This window comes from Sorex araneus, chromosome 6, assembly GCF_027595985.1.
Source record: "Sorex araneus isolate mSorAra2 chromosome 6, mSorAra2.pri, whole genome shotgun sequence".
Lineage (NCBI taxonomy): Eukaryota > Metazoa > Chordata > Mammalia > Eulipotyphla > Soricidae > Sorex > Sorex araneus.
The window spans coordinates 165,126,211-165,146,834 of record NC_073307.1 but is presented as its reverse complement, the minus strand read 5'-3'; the positions used below and the strand labels follow the sequence as shown (position 1 = coordinate 165,146,834).

At 55.2% G+C, this 20,624-nt stretch overlaps 1 protein-coding gene across 1 annotated transcript in view; it reads left to right on the top strand.

Annotated features, from left to right (window-relative positions):
- The first annotated feature begins 404 nt into the window (after nt 1-404).
- PC (pyruvate carboxylase) overlaps nt 405-20,624 on the top strand; it is a 72,415-nt gene continuing 52,195 nt past the window's right edge. The window contains exons 1-2 of the mRNA XM_055141610.1: nt 405-529; nt 5,543-5,578. The gene's annotated coding sequence lies outside the window, so the exon portion shown is untranslated. The remainder of the gene's footprint in view (nt 530-5,542; nt 5,579-20,624) is intronic.

Here is a 20,624-nt window from a genome sequence, read left to right as displayed (position 1 = left end):
AGCTAGCAGGATTCGGGAGCCCCCCTGCGATCTGTTATGCTTGCGGCTTGGGGAGACACGTGCTACTCAGGTGAATGAATCGCACGTCCCCACCCCCGCCGACAGCCAATCACAGTGCGCCGGAGCCGGGCCCTTCCACCCTATAGCAGAGCGCCTCCGAGGCCCTGCAGCCCACGTGGGTCTCTGAAGACAAGGGAGTAGGCGGCGGTGCTCCGGGGGCGGGCTCTCCCCGCCTTGTCACCAATCGAGGGGTCCGACGGGGACGCGAGGGGCGGGGCTGACGTGGGGCGCCAACTCTTAAACATGACGGGCAGGCGGGCGGGGGGCGGAGTCCGAAGTGGGGGAGCGGTGAGTGACGGAGCGCTCTGCCCAATAGCAGGAGGGGTTGGGCTATCTAAGCCAATAGAAAGTCGGTGAGGCGGGGCCGAGACTGCAGCAAGTTCGGTTGCGCGGAGACCGCAGCTGTTCCCTGTCAGTGGAGGCAGCGACCGTAGAGGCGGTGGCGACGACTTGCGGCGGCGGCCAGGAGGTGAGTGCCGGCGGCGGCGGCGCTCTGCACCTTCCGCTTTCCACGGCGGCTTGCAGCGGGTGGGCGTGCGCCGGCGCCGCCGCCGGGGACGCTTATGTAAGGGTCGCGCGCGCCGAGGCGACGCGGGCTCCACGAGTGACGGCCTGAGGAGACGGCGGCGGGCGCTGCGCGACGCGACGCGACGTGCGCCGCCCCTCCCTCCCTCCCCCTCCCGCGGCGGCGGCGGCGGCGGCGCGGACCCGCCCCCCGGCTCCTTCCCGGGGGACCCCGAGCATCCGTCCCGCGCCCGCCTCCCGCTCCTCGCGCCGCCCCGCCGCCGCTCGCGGCCTTAGTCTCGCTCTCGGGCCCATTTTGCAGATGGAGAAACTAAGCCCCCGAAGTCCTGGCCCCGGAGGGTTCGAGCCCGAGTCCGGGGGCCCGGGCTCCCCAAGACTCGGCCGCTCCCCAGCCCCGCCGAGCCTCCCGGTAGCTCCGCGGGGAGCTCGGGCGCGCTCAGGAGGTGGGGCTGGCTCGGCCCGTTACCTGAGCAGTTAGTTTGCGGGGTGCGCCGGGCCTGGCACCCAGAAACCCGGCTCAGGACCCGCCGCGCTGCTGCTTCTGCCAGGTGCTGCTCGCGTGGTGCTCCCCGAGCGAGTAGTTTGCCCCTGGAGAGCTCCTTTCCTCACCTGCGTCTGCTGGGCTGATGCTGGAGCCCCGTCCCGGGCGGGTGGTGGTGGTGGTGGTGGGGGGGTCTGCCTGGGGCTTGCTTCTGGGCGTGGAGCCCGGACACTTTCTCCCTGAGCCTGTTGAGCTCTTTCCTGCCCCGGTGTGAAGTTCTTCAGGAGATCTGCTGGCCTGTTCGTTTTGTGGGAGTAGCTCATTATCCTCATTCGGTTTATTTATTTTGTTTTTTGGGGGGGGAACCACACCCAGCGGGTGCTTAGGACTCACTCCGACTGTGCACTCAGGGGACCCCCATGTGGGGTCCGGGATGGAACCCCGTCAGCCCCGCCTGTGCAAGGCAGGCGCCTTCCCTGCTGTGTATCCCTTGGACCCTTCCTTATCCTCCACCTGCAGCTGAGAAGACAGAGACGCAGAGGGGGTTGATGTTAACCAGACCACAGCCTGCGCCCTGGGTTCTTTACCATGTGCCTTGCCGGCCTCCTCGTTTCCCCCGTCACCCTATGCCTGTATGTGCTGCACGGGCTTGGCAGGGAGCGACACGCTTCACCTTTCTCTGTCTTAACTCTTGAACTCTTCCTGGTATGCTTCTGCACACCTTCCCCGGGGCAGAGCCCTAGCTGGGGACCAGTGGGTAATCCGTGCCCCACCGCTGTTTGGGGGAGCAGAGAATAAACAAGCTGCAGCAGCAAGTAAGATGTTTGTACAAGTGTGAGCCTTGAGGTGAGGTGTGGCCTGAGGAGGAGAACGGAAGAAAGAGGAAGTTCAGTGAGGGCCCATAAATCTGGGCAAAATTCCTGCAAAGCCTGGCCAGGCTGGGGCTAGAACACGGAAGCCTTGGTAGGTGGATCCATCCAAGGCCTCTCGGGACCCCCAGGGCCCTGCAGGGCCTAGAAAGGCAGGGATCGACTTGCAGAAACTGAGGTTTGATTTGGGAGGTGAGTTTGCCCCGGTTACCTGTAAGGGGAGGGCCAGGAGGGTGGGAGGGGAGGTAGCAGAAATGGTCTGTCCCAGCTGAGCCGGGGAAGGCTGACTAGCCCCCTGTGAAGGCCCCCCCAGGAGCGGGAGAAGGGTGGGGGTATTGGCAGAGGTGCAGCGAAGTCAGACGTGGGGTCTGATGGCTCAGGGGGGCCGCAGTAGGCTGAGCGACCGGCACGTCCAGTCCTCTGTGGGCTTGGCACACCAGTTGCCTAATCTGCAGTGAGTTGCCTTGGGCTGCCAGCCAGAGTTCCTACAAGGCACCCCAGATCCCCTCTGTACCTTCTTCCCCGCCTCTCTGGGCCAGGTCTCCCCGAGGGCCCCCTTTAGGACACTGTGCCCTTGGTGAATCCCTGCCACCTGCCTCCGAGGTGCCAACACTGGTGGCCTTTCCTTTCTCCTGTTCCTGCTTCCTCGCCCTCCGCCCAGCGGCCCAGGTGCCTGTCCGAGCACAGCTCCAGGAGGCCCAGGTCAGTCCCAGGTCAGTTCTCAGTGGCCCTTTTCCCGTCCCAGAAGGACCAGCTGCTTGGCAATTGTTTGGGACGAATGAGTAGAAATCAGTGAGGAGGGAAGGGGCAAGATGGGAGACCGGGGCAGTCGTGGCATCCCACCTGCGGGTGATAGTTAGATGGGGGTCGCCTGGGTAGGCCTGGACTGTCCAGCTCTGGCCTCACTGAGTCTGGAAGCTGGCTCAGTTGGGCAGGATAAGATAAGGGGAAAGGGCCTGTCCAAAACAGGATCAGGAGAGGAGGTGAGAGTTGCAGGCTGCAGAGAATAGCACAGTCTGGGGACGGGAGCAGAAGAGGGTGCCGTGGAGCCTAATGGAAGTCAAAGCCCAGTGGGGCAAGACCCCCCGTCTTTTATCCAGCATGCGAGAGCAGTGGCTGCCCCTTCGCCTTTGTTCTCCCCGGACACATGCGGGTCCTTCGGTTACCTTCGGCCAAGCACCCACAGCCGAGCCTCTGGAGGGAAGCGAAGGGGGGTCAGTTGGGCCCAGGGGAGTGGCCCAGAGCTCCAGTTCCACACAGCAAGTCTCGGGGTGGGAACAAGCCCCAAGTAGACAGTTCTCAGGGCATGAGGCAGAGAGAGGGGAGCCCGTGGGAGGCCCACACTCACCCCTAAGAAAAGCATCCAGGTTGGGAGAGTCCCCCAAAACCTCCAGGGAGGACCCAGAAACAGTAACTTCAAGTGACTTCAGTTGGATTTAAGTTCTCTCTTAGTAGCAATGACTGGTTTAAGGTTGTTAATAAACCATTATTTTTTTTTAAAACTTGAATTTCTACTTATTTTATGTCCAATGTATTCCCGGGCCATAAGTTTTTGTTTCTTCGGTTTCTTCTGTGCAAGCTGCAGTTCAGGCTTAGGAACAATTCGTTCTTTCAATCAGGATCATCTCAGTGTGGCCGGGAGAGTTCATGTTAAGGTGTTAATCCACCCAGGGTCCCTGTAAGGCTTTTTGTTGTTTCTTTTTGAGTCACATCTGGAAGTGTTCAGATCTAACTCCTGGCTCTCTGCTCCAGAAAAGCTCCTGGAAGGCTCGAGGGACCATATGGGAGGCCAGGGATCGAACCTGGGTCAGTTACATGCAAGGCAAGGGCCCTACCTTGTTCTGGCTCACCCTGTAAGTTCTAAGGTACATCTGGGTGCTCTGTTTACCAGGACATGCTCAGTGGATCCTCGGAGAGTCTACATCTAAACCCTTCAGTGCAGGATTACTCTCTGAACTTTTAAGCATGTGCAGGAAGAATTCAGCACGTTAGGGCCACTGCCCTTATGTCCAGCCCCACTGTTTGGCCTGGCTTACCTACCAGCATTGACGCAGTAATGCTGGAAGGGCACGCATTGCTTTGCAGAGTGACAGCCTTCACAACTCAGTGGCTTTTTGGATACGTGCCCTTGGTGGTCTGAGCCGTTTCCCAAGTGTTCTTAAAGTGAGTGTGTAGGTTCGATCTTCTGGACTTGCACGGTCTCACCAGGTTTCCAGGGTTCAGCAAATAGCGCGCCATCTCAGGACCACCTGAGGCCGCTCAACAAGAGGAAGAGTGATCTGAAAGCCAGCGTTGACCAAACTCTTCCTGACATGGTTCATTACAACCTAAACACGGTCCAGTGAGGTCCTGTCGGCACATAACTGGGAAGCTCCTAGGCACCCAACAAGAAATAAATAGGCTGCCACGGTCCCCTTTCCCTCTCTGTCATAGCGCCCAGCCACCCTCGTTTTGGCTCTGTGGGGGGCAGAACCTGTCTTCGGCCTTGGGCCGTGTGCACATTCAGTGGATCTTCCTTCGTCTGGAATGCCCCATGGCAGTCCACCTGAACCCACTTTTCAAGGCTGCGCTTTGTTTGTTTGGCATTTGGGGCCACAGCTGTGGGTGCTCAGGAATCACTCCTGGCAGGGTGCGGGGCACCCACTCTGGGTCCAGTGCCTTACCCGCTGTACTGTTTCTCTGGCCCCTGCTTGTTTCCTTGGCACTTGGATTCGGCCTTCTTGGTGGGCTGTGTGGACCGTGTATGCTCGGGGCGGTGTGGGGGGCAGGCCTGGGGATACTTGTGACATTGGGTGCTCAGTGAAGCTGCGGGGTGTCGCTGGGAACCACTCTAGCGGTGTTTATGTGGGACTCCAAACTTAGGGGTGTCTCCTCAGCCCCTCACCTTTTTGTTCTTTGGTGACCAGTCGCTTGAGTCAGCTGCAGTCTCAGGAAAGTGGGGGGACACTGGCTGTGGAGGTTGTCTCTCTGGGTGCAGGGGGCTCTGCAGAACCAGCTAAGGACCCTCCAGGTTAGAAACGAAGATGTGGGGCTGGAGCGATAGCACAGCGGGAGGGCGTTTGCCTTGCATGCGGCCGACCCGGGTTCTAATCCCAGCATCCCATATGGTCCCCTGAGCACCGCCAGGGGTAATTCCTGAGTGAAGAGCCAGGAGTAACCCCTGTGCATCGCTGGGTGTGACCCAAAAACCAAAAAAAAAAAAAAAAAAAAAAGAAACGAAGATGTGTTGTCTGGCTGTGCCTGCAGGCAGTCCTCAGGGCATGCCTGGCCACCTGGGGGTGAGGGGCTCTGGGGACTTGGCGGTGGGTGGGGAGAAAGCACCTCAGCGCCCCAGTATGGTTCCGGAGCCTCTGGAGGAGACGGTGCTGGGGGGACTGCACGGGCGCCACTCTGCCAGGTGCGGTGCCAGCTGGGCTTCCCTGGAGGCCTCCGAGTGTTCTCCCCACTGCACGGCTGAGAAAGCCAGTTGGGAGCGATTAGAGGAGCAGCGGGGACCCCCTTTTGCCTGGTGCTGCCTAGTGCCCCGCGCACACCAGCTCCCTGACACGAATGGGACCAGGTCTCGGGGGCTGCGGATGAGCTAATGCGTGTCTGTTCTCTGCTTTAGGGAGCACCTGCCTCGGAGAGAGACCCCCGCCCGACGGTGAGTCCTGCGCCCTGAGTCCAGACCTGAGTGTGTGTGTGTGTGTGTGTGTTGAAATTCACAAGGCTAATTTCGGACTGGGGAAGTGTTAGTCCTGGTCTTGGGGGTCCGCTTAGCTTCTGGGGAGGGTAGAGGAGGGTGCGGCGCTCCTCAGGTCACGGAGAGGCCCTGTGGTCAGCAGGATGGGACCGAGCAGGATGCTGGGCCCGGGGGGCTCTGTGGGCATTTGTGAGAACCCTGCCCGCCTTTCTAGACCTGCACACAACTGGAATAGAAATGAGAGGGGCCAGGGCAAGACCCCATGTCCTCCCCCAATGCTCAGGCAGCCCTGCCCGTGCCTCTTGCCCTCTCAGCCTGAATCCCAGGGTCAGCCTGAGAATCCTGGGCCTGAGCCCTGGGCGGGGTGGCCATGGCCAGGCACCTGCTCTGTCCCCATCTCGTGTTCTCCGGGGTTTCAGACACCCTACATGCACTTCCCTGGTGCTGCTGGGATGAGGCGGGGTGGGGTGGGGTGATACGCGCCTGCGTGTGCTGAACTTTCAGGGATTGCCAACGTTATCTGAGGGGTTTTCCCAGGTGACTCAGCCTGTCCCCTGTCTTGAGAACTTCCCCGAGTGTGTCCTCTTGTCCTCGATCAGGCCTCCCCATGCTGTTTTTCCCCCAAAGGGGTCTGCTGACAGGTGTGGGGTGGAAGGGACCCCCGCTTTGGGGAGTTTCCGTCCACCCAGATCCCTCTGCTCACCTCATCTTGCTCTTCTCTGTCCGTCGGCCGGAACCTTGTTTCTCTTCGTTGCACAGAGGTAGGGAATCGAGGCGGAGCGTAGGTGGGTTTGGCCGAGGGCAAGACTTGGTCCGTTTGTGTGAGAGTCGGCTCTGATTCCGGAAGGGCACGTTACTCAGCTTGCGGCCTCATTTTCCCAGGCCAGCTAATTAGTTCAAGGCCCTGCTGGGTCCCCAGAGCCATTAGTTACCGTTACCAGGACAGGGGTGGAGAGTGGAGAGTGGGGGGTGAAGGCGCTGCCCTGCGCTCTTCTTCTTTGCCATCTCCTTGGTGATCCCGGGGGCGGGGGATGCCCGTGGCTCTCATTGGCTTTCGTGTCTCATGTTGGAAGGCATGGCCATCCCCCACTGCCCCTGTCCCTCACCTCCTAACCTGTTTTCCTTCCGGCCAGCAAGCAGGGCCTCTCAGAGGCCGCCCTTGGTGGTGGGAGGAGTGGGGCCAAACCCCACCTGTGGCCGCTCCTCTCCTGCTCCACACCCGCCCCTGGCAGAGGCCTCGGGAAGTTCCGTGATCTCGATGTGCTGAGTCATGCTTGTGTGGGTCACCTTTCTTTCGGGTGCCTGTTACCGGGTGCTCAGGGTGTGGGAAAGGCCACAGTTCCTCGGAGGGAGGTCACGCCTCGAGCACCTTCGGATATGTCTGGGGGCTTTGATGAATTCGTTTGTTTAGCAGTGTGAAGTCTATTGCTGTTACCATTATCATTTTTTGGGCTTGGGGGCCACCCCTGCCAGTGCTCAGGGCTTCCTCCTGCCTCTGCACTCAGGGATCACTCCACGTGAGGCTCGGGGGATCATGTTTGATGCTGGGGATCAAACCTGGGTCGGCTGTGTGCGAGGTAAGCGCCTTAGCCGCTGTGCTGTTGCCCTGGTCCCAGCAGTGTGAAATCTGTGGCTGTGATGTCATTACAAAGCATCCTGGAAAACGTTCATCTGTGGATGAGGAGATGGGTTTACAGGGAGGAACTGATTTTCGAGGGCAGCACGCGAGTGGCACAGGTAGGGTGTTTTGTTTTCCTCAGTGCCTGGGGCTGCTCCTGTTGGTTCTAGACCAAGGGGCTGATGGCTGATGCTGGGCCTGAGAATGCTGTTTGGCCTTTGCTTCTGGGGGCCACCAGAACCCTTCTAGTGTATTCAGGGCCCTCCAGTGCCACGCCCAGCAATGCTCAGAGCTTGCTCCTGGCTCTGTGCTCAGGGATCCCTCCTTGGGGAACCGTGGGTGCTAGGGGCTCCTGTATGCAAAGCTTTTCTAGTCTCTCTGCCCATTGAGCTATCTCTCCGGCCCATGTTCTGCAAGAGTTGTTGTTTTTATATTTTATTTATTTATTTATTTTTCTTTTTGGGTCACACCCAGCGATGCTCAGGGGTTACTCCTGGCTTTGCACTCAGGAATTACTCCTGGCGGTGCTTGGGGGACCATATGGGATGCCGGGGATCGAACCTGGGTCGGCCGTGTGCAAGGCAAACACCCTACCCGCTGTGCTATCGCTCCGGCCCAAGAGTTGTTGTTTTTAAACTTGGGTCAGGGGGCCGGAGCGATAGCACAGCGGGTAGGGCGTTTGCTTTGCACGCGGCCGACCTGGGTTCAATCCCCGGCATCCCATATGGTCCCCCAAGCACCGCCAGGAGTAATTCCTGAGTGCAAAGCCAGGAGTAACCCCTGAGCATCGCTGGGTGCGACCCAAAAAGCAAACAAAACAAAACAAAACAAAACAACTTGGGTCATATCTGGCAGTGCTCAGGTCTTATTTTGAACTCTGTGCTCAGGGATGACTTATTTTTTTTGGCCACACCAGGAAATGCTCAGTGGTTACTTCTGGCTCTGCGTGCACTTAGAAATCACTCCTAGCAGTGCTTGGGGAACCATATGGGATGCCAGGAATTGAACCTAGGTTGGCTGTCTGCAAGGCAAGTGCCCTACCAACTGTACTATCTCTCCAGCTGCTCACTCTTGACAGTGCTCAGGGGATCAGTTGTGGTGCTGGGAATCAAAACTGGGTGGGCTTCCTGCAAGGCAAGCGCCTTCCTCACTGGACTCTCTCCGGTGCCTCTGCAAGAGTTTTAGCTCCAGCCTCGTCTTACCTTTGTTCTGTACCTGCTTCAGGTGGTGAAGGAGATTGTTGTGATAGGTCCTGTAAGAGACTATTAAATGGTGAAAGTGATGTCCCTGGGTAACAGAGTCCCCTTCAAAGAGAGGAGAATGTGTGCCCCCCTACTGTGATGGGGGGTGTGAAATGCAGGGGATATTGAGAAGTTTCACCTGAACTTAATGGGACCAGAGAGACAGGACAGGGTTAAGGTGCTTGCACATGACGGACCCTGGTTTGTTCCCCAGCACCACATGACCTGGTTCCCTGGGCACAACTGGGAGTAAACCACACCCCTGACCCCATGCATACGAGATATGGCCCTGGCACTCCCCCCCTAAAAGAAAAAAAGGAAACAGCACACCTCCCCCCACTTGTATAATGGGGCAAGCTGGCCAGCTTACTAGGCCATTGAGAGCAGCATTTCTATATCTGGAAATGGGTAAGCGCAGAATAGACTTCGGAAGGGATTGCTACATATGTAACCTGTTCAGTGAGTCTGTGAAGCAACTTTCAAACGGAATGCTCAAAGTTTCTCTAGACTTGCACCACAGCACCAGGACCACCGAGCTTTTACGCCAGAAAGATACAGTATCAAATAATTTGTAACATATTTTCCATTTATTTTGGAATTACACAATCTTTTTTTTTTGTTTTAATTTCTTGTCTTTTAATTTAAAGAATAATCTTTTTAAATAGAGAAGGGTGCAGGGCCAGAGTGATAGTACAGCAGGTAAGGCACTTACTTGTATGTGGATGACCTGGATTTGATTCTTGGCATCCCATGTGGTCTCTGAACCTGCCAGGAATGTTTCCTGAGTGCAGAGCCAGAAGTAAGTCCTTAGCACAGCTAGGTGTAGCCCCAAACAAACAAACAAAAAAACCCAACATGGGCAATAGAGAAGTGTGCAATCTATAATACCAATCGTGGCTTAAGATCAGGGTATTTAGCTATCACAGTTCTTAGCTTTAATACTTCTTTGAAAAATTGGGAGGAGGATAGAAACCTCTTTCTAAATGCTGTGTGAGAGAGAACCTAGGGAGTGGTGGATAAAGGTTCTTTTTGGATCCTACCAGGTGGTATTCAGGGGCTACTCCTGGCAATGCCCAGGGCACCATGAAGTGTCAGGGATTGAATACCCTCTCTTACATGCAAAGCATGTACTCCTGCCCTTAGGGTTATCTCTTTGCCCCCCACCCCCCACCCAAAATCAATTTTCACAGAACTCTCAAAGGCTTGCAGTAATGCAAGGGACACTTATTCAAGAAAATGTGGTTAAATCCTGTTTTTAATCCCTGTATCATTGTCATCCTGTTGATCATTGTCTGCTTGACCAGGCCCAGTAACGTCTTCATTCGTCCCAGCCCTGAGATTTTAGCAGCTTCTCTTTATTTGTCCTTCCCAATGGTGCCACATTAGAGGCTCTTCAGGGTCTGGTGAATGAGACCCATCATTGTTACTGTTTTTGGCATGTGAATATGCCCCAGGGAGTTTGCCAGGCTCTCCCGTGCAGGTAGGAAACTCTTGGCAGCTTGCCAGGTTCTCTGAGAGAGAGAACTAGGCTATAAGATGTCGCACAGCCACATTTGCAGCTGCACGCTTCCAGGAGCTTGGTTTTATAGTCTGGATTACACGGCGCCGGAGGCAGTTTCTGGGTGTGGCTGCCTAGCTACTGGAAAACGGGGGATCTGGGCGGAAGAGGCCCAGTCCTGATCTGAGCAGGCTTGGAAATCTTGGCCCTGGGTCCCGCATACCTGGGTTCCTCTGCCGGTTCCTTTATGCGTGAGGCTCGTCTAAATATGTGGAGAGAGGCCCTGAGCATGGCTGGGGCTGGGTTCCCGAGGCCTTTGGCTGCCGGGGCTCTGCTCAGGGCGGGGAGGGAAACTCAACCCACCCCCTCTGAGGGGCCCCGGTGAAGACAGCCAGGTGCATGGGCTAGAGACTTATTTTTTAATAAAAAATAAATTTGAGGTATGCAAAGAAACCTGATATGACACATGTGCGGGCCATGAAGCAGTCAGTGAAATCCTTCCCCGAGGAAATGCAGGAAAGACTTCAAATCAGCTGCTTTTTTTTTTTTTGCTTTTTTGGTCACACCCAGCGATGCTCAGGGGTTACTCCTGGCTTTGCACTCAGGAATTACTCCTGGCAGTGCTTGGGGGACCATATGGGATGCCGGGGATCGAACCCGGGTCGGCCACGTGCAAGGCAAACGCCCTACCCGCTGTGCTATCGCTCCGGCCCCAAGCTGCTTTTTTTTTTTTTTCCTTTTAAACTGCAGTGTAGGTAAAAGGGTTACGATAGTGTTAATGCTTATCATATTCATGTGCAAAGTCACTGCAACGCACCACCCCTAAAGTGCCCGACCCTATACCAGCCCTGGCTTGACCTTCCTCCATCTCCCTGTGCTCTCCACCCTAATTTGTTGACTGACAGTTATGGGGTTTTGTTTGTTTGTTTTTGGGCACGTTGGTGATGCTCAGGGGTTACTCGTGGCTCTGTACTGAAGAATTAGTCCTGGTGGTCTTCGGGAATGCCAGGGATTGAACCTGGATCAGTTGTGTGGGAGGCAAATGTCCTACCTGCTGTACTATCTCTCTAGCCCCAACAGTTTGTTTTTTGATACATATTATTACCCACCTAAGCCTCCACCCAGGTGCTCCACACCCTCCACCTGTGTTCCTGTTTACTTCTAGTCTACCTCATCATTCACTCCTGTAACTCTCAGGCCTGTAATCAGTGTTCAGTGTTTATTATCAATTAATATTTTCTAAAGGCTTGATTCATATTTCTGTGTACCACGACGAATGAGATCATCCTGTATTTGTCCTTCTGCTTCTGGCTCATTTTGCTCAGCATGAAACCCTCCAATTCCGTTCAGGTTGCTGCAGATTGTCTGGCTTTGTTTTTTTTTGGGGCCGCACAGAATTCCATTGTGTACATAAACCACAGCTTCTTGATCCATTCATCTGTTGTTGTACATTGGGTGGTTTCCGTATCCTGCTTATTGTACTGCGGTGAATATAGGTGTGCTTATCTTTTTATGTTTTTGAAGCAAGATAAATTTTATTGAAAAAAATTTACTTAGACTAAGGGGAGAGAAAGATAGGGGGATACCTATTCAAGAGAGAACCCAGGCTTCTCCAGCGTGGGAACAGAGCAGAGAGACAGTTGTGTGCTCAAGGGAACATGGGCTTGAGAGAGGAAGCCCCTTTTGGAGTTAATGTTTTTGTATTTTGGGGGTAGATGCCTAGAAGTGGGATAGCTGATCAAATAGGAGCACCTTTCTTTCTCTTTTTTTTTTTTGGTTTTTGGATCATACCCGGTGATGCACAGGGGTTACTCCTGGCTCTGCACTCAGGAATTACCCCTGGCGGTGCTCAGGGGACCATATGGCAAACGCCCTACCCGCTGTGCTGTCACTCCAGCCCCTCTTTCTTTCTTGAGAAATGTCCATACTGATGCCATAGAAGTTGGACCAGATGACATTCCTGTCAACAGCAAACAGGGAGTCCCTTTTTTGTCACACCCCACCAACACTTATTGTTTCCAGTAAGTGTATGCTGTTTTCACTGGTGTGAGGTGATACTTTGTTGTTGTTTGGATTTGTGTTTCCATGATACTAAGTGGTAATGAGCACTTTTTATATGCTTGTTTATCCACATATCCTCTTCATGGAAGTGTCTATTCATTTCTTCTCCCCATCTTGAAAAAAAAAATAAATTGGAAGGCATTGCCTTTCCTGACTTTCTGCTGTAAAGCTGCAGTAAACAAAACAGAACTGGAGTTAGGACAGGCTGGCAGAAGTGCTCTAGTTCTGGACCCAAAGGTGTTTTCAATGTACTGGCAAAGATGACGAAAATGAAAACAAACAGGTGGAGCGAGATGAAGTTTAAAAGCTTTTGTATGGCAAAGAGACTCAGGCTTAACTAAAAAGACACCCAAATAGGGCCAGAGAGGAAGTTCAGATGTTAAGGCAATTGCTTTCCCTGCAATGTGGCCAGGACAGTGGTCTGAATCCCAGGCACCGTATCTGGTCCCCCGCGTACCACCAGGTGTGGCCCCTCCCTCCCAAAGGATGAAATAAAATAGACATTTCACAGCATTTTAGTGACTGCTTGGGATAGCAGAATGGGATTACAGCACAGAACAAGTTTGGTTTCCAGAGATGAATTTAATCTCTCCCTCAAGGAAGACAGACAGGGACTAACAGAGCCACATGTGGTCTCTGCTCCTTGGCATCAGGGTTCCCACAGGCCCGGCCTTATCTCAGCACAGCTCCCTGGGGCTGCTGGCCTGTTACTGCAGTGGATAACGTTTTATCTATTTATTTGCGGGAGGGCGGGGGTGGGACCACATCCAGTGGTGCTAGGGGCTCTTCCTGGCTCTGCACTCAGGGATCAGTCCTGGCAGGGCTCGGGGGACTCTATGCGGTGCTGGGGATTTGAGCCTGGGTCAGCCATCTGCACAGCAAGCGCATTACCCTGTACTGTCTCTCCGCCATGTGGGTGATACTGCGTGGACACTGACTTTATAGTGTGATCACGCAGTTCTCTCTGAGCCCGTTCTCAGTCACTGCACCAGCCGGCAGGGGGTTCCAGCGCTCGGCCTGTGCCCAGTACAGAGCAGACAAAGTCTGGAGACAGCAGTGCGGGTGCCCATCCCCAGCTCTGCCGGCTGTTCCCCAGGCTGAGAAGCCAGCTCCTGACTCGCCGCCTTTCGTCCTTGCACCCCTCCACCCCTGCGTGCGGCCGTGTGCGGGTCCTCTCTCAGGCCTGGCCCCTCTCTGCCACTGCACCCCAGGAAGCCTTGCGGTGTCCTCAGCCTTGCTGCGTCTATTCCATTCCAGCAGGCCCCCTGCCCCTGATGGTCGCTGTGCCCTCCCCTCCCACACCCTCACTTCTGAGACTGAGGATTTGTTTGGTCTGTTTCCTTGCTCTGTTTCTTTATATCCCACATAGGAGTGAGGTCATTGGTGCTTGTCTTCCTCTTTCTGACTTTGTTTCGTGTAATACCCGTTAACTGCATTCGTGTTGTTGTGAATGGTGAGAGCCCATCATTTCTAATAGCTGAGTAGGATTCCACCGTTTGTATATAGTACTTTTAGCAGTGCCAGGAGTCAAGCGCAGGGCCTCAGGCTCACTAAGCAAGCGCTCTGCCATTGAACTTGGCTGTACCATATCTCCTCTGTCCACTGGCCACTGGTGGCCACTGGAGTTGTTTCCAGATCTCAGCTATTGTAGATCGTGCTGCGGTGACCAGCAGATTTAGAATCTCTCTGTGAATCAGTGTTTTTCTATCCTTCAGATAGAGGCTGCTGGATCGTATGCTGTGTGTGCAGCACCCCGAGAAAGCTGCATGCTGATTCCCAGCGTGGCTGGCTCAGTTCACGTTCTCCCTGACGATGCAGAGAGGGCCCCTTCCCCAAGCGCCCCCATGCTAGGCCGAGCTTCTGGTTCTTAGGAGAGAGGCCGTCCTCACGGATGTGGGCTGGGAGCTCATTTGTGATTTAGATTTGCAGTTTCTTGTCTCAAGTAAAGGTGAGCAGTGGTAGTGGGGCTGGGGTGCTGAGCCCACAGCCAGCAGTACTCAGGTGCCACATGGTGCCAGGCTTGGATCCCAGGGCCTCATGTATGCAAGGCATGTGCCTCCCTCTCAGGTGACGTCCCCAGCCCACGATGGGCATTTCTCATTGACTTATTTATTTTTTAGCCATACCTGGTGGTGCTCAGGGCTTACTCCTGGCTCTGCACTCAGGGTTCACTCCTGGTGGGGCTTGGGGATCGAACCTGGATCAAGGCTAGTGCCCTTAGTGCTGCACTGTCTCTCCAGCCCCATGCGTTTCCTTAGGAGCCTGTGGGTCCTCTGTATTGCTGAGGATCCTGTTTAGCTCTTTTGCTGTTTGGGGCGGGATTATTATAGCTCGCAGTTCACGTGTTGATCTTTCAGCTTCCTTTTACTGTCAGTGCTTCTCTTGAAACTCTTCTTCTCTTCCCAGCCAGTGCTCAGGGGCGTTCCTGGTGTGGTGCTGGGGTATAGGGGTGGTTTCCCCTGGCTTTGCTCAGGAGCCTACGCAGTGCTGGGGATCAAACCCAGGCTTCCTGCGTGCAGAGCCTTGCTCTAGCCATTAGAACCACTGTCCCCGGCCATCTGTTATTTTTTGGGGTCGGGGGTAGTCATTCTGGGCTGTGTTCAGTACTTATTCCTGGCTCAGCACTCAGGAATTATTCCTGGTGTGCTCAGGGGACTATCTGGGATGCTGGGGATAGAACCTGGGTCAGTCACGTGCAAGGCAAATGCCCTGCCCGCTGGACTATCACTCCAGCCTCCATCTGTTATATCTTAAAGTTTCACTACACCCCAAATACCGACCTGTGTTCAATCCCTTGCACCCCCTATGGTCCCTGGAGCCTGCCCGGAGTGGTCTCTGACAGTCTCAGGAGGAAGCTGTGAGTGCCACTGGTGTGGCCCCAAGCAAAGAAAAAACCTTGAGCAATCCCTCAGCCCTCCACTACCATGTTGCTCAGCCCCGTGAACCATTCAGGCCCCACCAGGTCCTCAGCAAGGCCTTGCGCCACCCCTCCGCTGTTCTGATCTCAGCAAGCATAGTCATGAGCACTCCATTTAAATTTTTTTTTTTTGGCTTTTTGGGTCACACCCGGCGATGCACCCGGGTTACTCCTGGCTCTGCACTCAGGAATTCCTCCTGGTGGTGCCCGGGGGGACCATATGGGATGCTGGGAATCGAACCTGGGTCGGCTGCGTGCAAGGCAAACGCCCTACCTGTTGTACTATTGCTCCAGCCCCAAATTTTTAAAGTAAAATAATTTACAGAAATTTATCTGGAGCAATGTGGAGGGGGGAGAGAGAGAAAGAGAAAGAGGGAGAAAGGGAGAGAGAGAAGGAGAGGGTGAGAGGGAGAGAAAGAGAGAGCGGGAGAGAGGGAGAGGGTCAGAGGGAGAGGGAGAGAGGGAGAGGGAGGGAGAGGGAGAGAGAGGGAGAGGGAGAGAGGAAGGGAGAAAGAGGGAGAGGGAGGGAGGTGAGTGTGCGCCTTGCGTGTGGATGCGGCTGTGGCCAGGGTGGGGAAGAGCGGAGGTAAGAGCGGAAATACCTGTCTCAGGTGGAGACTGCGCGCTACACCCTTCGCTGCTGCTTGGGGTCGCTGTCCAGTAGCCCACTTGGTTCTAGAAGGGTGAGGGGCTCCCCGGCGTGCTGTCTCGCCCCATGTCTTGTGGCGATGCCTGTCTCTGCCTTAGGTGTGGTGCCCCTGAACGGGCCGAGATGGTCCTGTTGGAAGCTGAAGGCTGCAGGCCCCGGGCGCTCTGTTGTGTGGGCTGAACCTCCGTTTCCTGATGGAACCCAGGATCCCTGCACCCCCGGGGTGGGAGAAGACGGAAGCCAAGACCCCCAGGGCAGGGTCTGACATGTGAGCGCAGGGAGGTGCCAACTGTGCGCAGTGCCCTCCTGCTCCCGTTGCCCCTGGGCCCCCTCTGCAGGTGGCTCTGACCTCCCTGGGGGGCACTGGCCAACACTGGGGGGCAGGGAAGGAGCTTGAGGCAGATGTGAGCATAGAGGGCCCCCGGGTCAGGTCCTTTGCGTGTTGCTCTTTGCTGACACTGTCTTTTCTGGAAAGTGCCTCAGCCTTTCTGAGCCTCATTTTCCTCAAATGTAAAATGGGGGAGGATGGAGCGATAGTACAGCGGGGAGGGCGTTTGTCTTGCACGTGGCCGACCTGGGTTCGATTCCCAGCATACCATATGGTCCCCCCTCCCCCCGAGACCACCAGGAATTCCTCCTGAGAGGAATTCCTGAGTGAAGAGCCAGGAGTGACCCCTGTGCATCGCTAGGTGTGACCCAAAAAGCCAAAAAAAAAAAATGTAAAATAGGGTCAACAGAAACCTTGCTTCTGGGCTCTTGGGGTCACTCGATGTGAAGATGTAGGTCAGGTGGTGGCCTGAATGGTCATTGCCTCACTGTGGCCCTGTGGGTGGCGCAGGGCAGAATGCCTGTCCCCTGGGGCATGCCCAGGAAGAACTTCGTGGGGGAGCTGCCCTGGAGGGCCCTTGGTGGGTACCCAGGCAGTGAGCAGTGCGTGGAGATGAGAAAAGCCAGGCCTAGGGACAGTGCCAGCCACCTGCCATTCGCACGGAGTCTGTTTGTAGCTGGGGTGTGGGAGGGTTGGTTTGTGGTGTTTTCTGGGTCCCAGGGAGGAAGAGTTTGCAGAGAAGTTCTCTTTGAGTGCTCTGGGTTCTGGGTTCCTTCTGGTGACCTGGATTTCATGGTCCAGGTCTTTTGAATGGCCTCTTGAGTTTGTTTCAAGTCTGAGCCCCGGCTCAGCCCATCTGCCCAGCTGGACTGGGTCTGCCCAGTGAACCGGATCTCCACTGAGGGGTGTCTGGGGTGGTTTGCCTGGTGGTCTGCCTAGCACCTCAAGTTCTTTGCCTCATGTCCTGCACTTTCTGACATAGACCACCCAGAGGCAGTGTGGACTCCCCAGGGTCAAAACTGAGTCCCAGAGCCCTTTGACCAAATGGCTCAGGGAAACCTTTACTTCCGCTTACTGATTCACCACCAGAGATGCCACAGAAGGCATGAGTGAGCAGTCGGTTCCGAGCACAGGGTCTTCTGTTCCTGTGGACATGCTCCACGGCTGGGGCCTTGCTGTTGCGGGTTCACAGGAAGCAGAGAGGTGAGGGGCTGTCTCCCGCACTGAGGACTGTGTGAGGGTTTGAACCTCCTGGGCTCCGGGCCACAGCCCAGGGAGTGAGCTTCTGGGCACCCCCATGAGCACTTTGGCCTGGTGAGTGTCAGCCCAGGAGCACCCAGCCTGGTGAGTGTCAGCCTGTCATTTTAGCAACAGTGACAAAGGGAAGGGGATAAACAAGCAAACAAATATTTAAGGGGCTGGAGCTATAGTAAAGCGGGGAGGGCATTTGCCTTGCACGCGGCTGGCCCAGGTTCAATCATATATATGAATATATATATACATATATATATATTCATTCTATATTGTCCCAGAGCACCGCCAGAAGTAATTCCTGAGTGCAGAGCCAGGAGTAACCCCTGTGCATCGTCAGATGTGACCCAAAAGCAAATAATAATAATAATAAAGCCCACAAATATTTAAGAAAACAGCAGGCCCTGCCCCAGGAATGAGACCAGATCCCATGGTGCCATCACACGCAGACTTGGGTCTCTCTGTCTCCCGTGATATCACAGTGTCCAGAGCCTTCGTGGGCGGTGGGGGTCTGGGGGGTCTGGGGAGGAGCCCGGTGGTGAAGCCATTTGAGACAATGGCGTGTCATCTGCCGGGATCAGGCCTGGTGGAGGGTTGACTGAGGGGGCCGAGGAAGGCCAAGCGCCATTCAGTCTGTCTGGAAACTAACAGCCTCATGACAGGTTGCCGGGAGTTCCCCAGGGGGTGAGGCCTTCCTGTTATAAAAGGGGCTTTCGTAGCTCACGCCCGTATCCAGTACAAATGCTTAACCGTGCAGCAGTCTCCTTTTGCTTATTTGTTTATTTGGGGTGGGGGTAGGGGGTTCGGGGCGTAGCTGCCAGTGCGTGGGGGCTGCCTTTGGCTCAGTACCCAGCTTGCCCCCAGCAGTGCTCCAACCTGGGACTCTGGCGTGCAAAGCCTATGCTCCTCTCTGTGGTTTTGTTTTGTTTTTGTTTTGGGGTCACACCTGGGGGAACCGTGTGGTGCTGGGGGAACCCTGCAGTGCCAGGAATCAAACCTGGGCTCCTGCATGCAAAGCCCGTGCCCAGACTGTTGGCACCCTTGCCCTTTTTTTTTTCTTTTTTTTTTGCTTTTTGGGTCACACCCAGTGATGCACAGGGGTTACTCCTGGCTCTGCACTCAGGAATTACTCCTGGCTGGGGAACCCTATGGGATGCTGGGAATCGAACCCGGGTCAGCCTTGTGCAAGGCAAACGCCCTCCCCACTGTGCTATCACTCCAGCCCCAACACTTGCCCTTTTTGACCTGTGCACCGTTGAGAGGAAGAGCGTTATTGGCAGTGTGCCTGCAGGTTGGAAGATGGTGACTCAATCTCCAAGCTGTCATCTTGCCTGCACAGTTACATGAGGGGCTTTGGAGGCGGGGGGCGTTGGGCCCACTCCCTGAGGGGGTCTGTGCTCAAGGGTGACCCATGGCGGTGCTTGGGGAACAGTCTGCGGTGCCAGAGAGAACCAGGGCTGCCAAGTGACCGCATCCAAGGCAAACCCCCTTGCCCCCGTGCTCTGCCTTGGCCAAGAAGGGGCTTTGATAGTGAAAGGAAACAGAAACAGTTTTCAGAAGGGTGAGCGACAGGCCACCCAGCTGATCAGGGCCTGGCTCCCTAGGGCACGCTCCCGATGTGACAGTGAGTAGGCCCGATGCAGCCTTCAGTCTGTCCTCAGGGGAGAGAGCGGTGGGTTGTTCCGACATTCTCCCCACCCCTGCCCAGCTAGGGTTCTGTGTTCTGTGCAGAGTTTGGCTCCTTTCCTGGGCCCTCCTTTTGCTCCTTCCCCTCATCGGACTCAGACTTGGTCAAAGCAGTGTTTCTTGACCTTCTCCCAACTCCGGCTCCTTCCTGTGGACCCCTGTCCTGCTGGCAGACCCTGTTGTCTTGTGTTGTGTCCCCCACTGATATTACTTTCATCTGTGGCCCTTTTGGAATATCCTGGGGACCCAGAGGGGCCCTTGGACTGAGGAATGCAGGGTTAAAGGACTTCATCTGTCCTTTCTTTTTTTTTTTTTTTTTGCTTTTTGGGTCACACCCGGCGATGCTCAGGGGTTACTCCTGGCTCTGCACTCAGGAATCACTCCTGGCGGTGCTCAGGGGACCATATGGGATTCTGGGAATCAAACCCGGGTTGGCCGCATGCAAGGCAAACGCCCTACCCACTGTGCTATCGTTACAGCCCCTCATCTGTCCTTTTAGAGATGATAAATGCATTTAAAATTGGAATCTATTTAAAATACAAATCTCGGTACCTTCCCCTGGGTGTCAGCCTGAGCTTTGCACTCCTTTCCTTCACACGTGGCGGAATGTGTCCTAACTCTCCCCTCGAGGGGACCCCTTGGTCTCTCTTGAATGTCTCACTTCTCTCATTCCCTCCATATAGCTCTCTAAATGAAACTATTAAAAATATAGATATGCGTAATATTTAAAATTATCATAATTCTCAATTTTGGTTTGGGGGTCAAACCTGGCCGTGCTCAGGGCTTCTCCTGGCTCTGTGCTCAGGGATCACCCCTGGCAGTGCTGGGTGTCCACATGTGGTAGAGGAGATTGATCTAGGGTTGGCTGCATGCAAGGCAGGTGCCCTTTGAACTCTCTGTCTCTCCGGGCCAGATGTGCATAAATGTAAAATCTCAATTCCATTTTCCTCCTGCAGTTTGTCCCTGCCCCGTGCCCCCTCGTGCCCGGCCAGCATGGATGGCGGCGCTGCTCAGAGCCACATAGCAGTCATCACTTGCCCCACAGGCCCGCACCCTTATGGAAGACACTTTCATTTGATTTTTATTATTGCATTTTGTGGGGCTGGGTCTCCTGAGTGTAACGACATGCTCCTACCACCAGCCACATCCAGCCCCAGCCCCAGGAGACAAATGTAACACACAAGCACACCTTCAAAACAAAACATCATGGGGCCAGGGGATGACGCAAAGGCTGGAGCTCATGCTTTGTATGCCCACACTGCCGCCCTGAGCATTGTGCCGGGGTGACCCTTGAGTACCACAGGGCGTGGTCTAAAGCCCCTAGCTACCACCACACAGACACACACACACACACACACACACAGACACACACACACACAAAAGTGTGTTCTCTGTGTTCTCCCCACATTCCTTAATCCCTGGGGCTAAGGGGGAGGCCAGGCCCCCCCCCCAGCACTCCGGGCTCTACGCCCACAATAGTTATTGTGACTTCTGTAATATTCATGCTCTTGACTCTCCCACTTTTACCCCTCAGGCTGTCCCGAGTTATGTTTGCTTGCTTTGGCCTGTTTTTGACCCTCACAGCCTCAGAGTTCTACTGGGGCAGCTGTGATTCCGCGGGTGTCCCACGGGGCTCTGTGTCCATCCTGTCGACCTCCCAGAAGCCTTCGGGCTCTTTTGGTGCTGGTTGGAAATGTTCTTGTCCGTAGCTCTGGGGGCCAAGGAGCAGGAGTTTGCATGGGAGGAGGCCGGGAGAGG